The following is a 2,165-nucleotide window of genomic DNA, read 5'->3' as shown; positions in this document are numbered from 1 at the left end:
GGCTGCGGGCCAGCCTGGAGTCTCTGGTCCCCGCGGTGAAGCCGCGTCAGCCGCCTGCAGAGCACAAAGCCCTTGGGGACACACGTGCTCGCTCGGGGAAGGTGGCCAGGCCTCGGATGCAGGGAGCGTGTTCCTGGGCCCCTGTCCTGCCACAAAACCACTTGTCACACATGAAACAGCAGATTAGGAATTTCCTATTCTATTTTTACTGCGAAATTTGCACTGGCAGAGGGCGTTTGGTTTGGAAAAGCTCTCTCCCTTTTTGAGCCGCTTGGCTGCACATGAAGGGGTGGTCGGGCTGGGTCCCCGAGTGGCGTATTCACAGCCTTCACAGGCCTCTGGGACGCTGATAAGGGATCAAAACCGCATTATCATCTGTTTTTATTACTCTAGTTAACCATTAAAAAGCTGGTGGAGGTGGGGGCTGGGAGGTTCTCTGGGTTGAGAAAGTTCCCTGGGGTCTGGGCTGAGCCCCAGCTGGGGGCTGTGGAAGGGGCGTGGGCCAGCTGGAGGCAGGTGTTGTGGCTTCTAGGCCCTGGATAGGGGGCCAGCCCTCAGCCCAGAGACGCCTCTCAGGCTCTGCGGGGGGCCGGGTGGGGTCCCACGTTGGTGAAAGGTGCAGAGGCTCCAGGCAGGAGGTGACGCCCATCCGGGGGTCCATGTGCCTGGATGTCCTTCTGGACACACCCTCTCAGCCCACATGAGCAGCCCCAGGGGGTCGGGAGCGGGTCAGCGGCGTGGGAAGACGAGGAAGGTGGGAGTCCAGACTGTGCCCACGATGGGGCAAATGTGGGAACTCTGCACCCGCGGCCTTCTGGGGGGCCCAGCGGCTGTGGCTGGCGGGGACGTACCTTCTCTGAGGACCCTCTCAATCCCACACGAGGGAGGGCCCAGGTCCTTGATCAGAAAATCTCAGTGATGGAGAGAAGTCTCCCTAAAACTTGCATTAGCAGCTGCTCTCCCATCCCCACCTCTTGCTGCCCTGGATTTGCAGCGCTGCCACCATGGGGCTTCTCAAAAGTAAACTGTTGCGCAGTGGATGTCTCTGGACAAACAAGGAGAAAAAGGAAAACTTCCACCTTCTTGGGGCAGAAACTTTCTCTCTGAGGGTAGGGCATGGAGGCTGCTCTTCAGCTGCTCAGCTGGTCTCCAGACAAATGAACCTGCAGGGGGAGAGTGATTCATCCAGTTGTAAGTCAGGGCTGCCGGGAGCCCGTGAGCTGAGTGTGTCCTCCACACGTGCGTGTGCATACACACACGGATGGGGACACGTGCACATGAGCGCACATACGCTGTGTACACACACGTGCACACGTCCACACCACACACACGCACCCAGGCTCTCGGGACACTGCCCCCAAATCCACAGGCTGGAACAACTTCAGAAGCGCCCTCCCTCCGGGAGCTGACGTGGTCCTGAGACGCCCCCAGAGAGCCTCAAGATAAGAGGAGCTGAGGGAGGGGCTGCGGCAGCCCGAGGTCACCGTGAGGCAGCAAAAGAGCGCATGGAGCCCGAGGCTCAGGACTCTCTGCTCAGCACTCCCCCCAGGATGGGACAGACACGGATTCTGGGGTTGCCCTCCCCGTGTGGGTGGTGTGGACACACAGACCCCGAGGGGAGCCGAGGAGCGGGGAGAGTTCGGGGTGCAGGCCCAGGGCCCTCGGGCCTCCACGGGACAGCGGAGCACCTGCCGGCTCTCGGCCGACACCCCGGACAGAGAGGCGGCCCAGTCACCAGCATCGGGGCTGCCGTCCGGCGAGGCCCGTCTGCTCCCCCAAGTTCAAATCTTGCGTTGGCTCCCGGTCGCCTAGTGGCTTGGTCCCTTAGCAATCTTTTCTGTAAAGGGCAGTGAGAGCCTCACCCACTGCCCCAGAGTCAGCGGGCTGGGGGCGGCCTGCAGCGCATCCCTGCCGGGCGTCACCCGGGCCAGCCCAAGGGGCGGGGCTGCAAGGCCTGTTCCTGCCCCCCCGCCCGAGGTGCACCGGGCTCATCGCCTGGGCGAGAGAGTGGGCCATCCCCTCAATGCCCCGATTGCCTTCTGAGCCCTGAGGCTTGCCCAGGGTCTCCCAGGAAGGAAGACAGTGCCCCAATTGCCTTCTGAGCCCTGCGAGCTCACCCAGGGTCTTCCAGGAAAGAAGGCAGTGCCCCAATTGCCTTCTGAGCC

Source organism: Bison bison, unplaced genomic scaffold (assembly GCF_000754665.1).
Source record: "Bison bison bison isolate TAMUID 2011002044 unplaced genomic scaffold, Bison_UMD1.0 scf7180017847465, whole genome shotgun sequence".
Taxonomy (NCBI): Eukaryota; Metazoa; Chordata; class Mammalia; order Artiodactyla; family Bovidae; genus Bison; species Bison bison.
Note: the sequence above shows the minus strand (reverse complement) of the source record.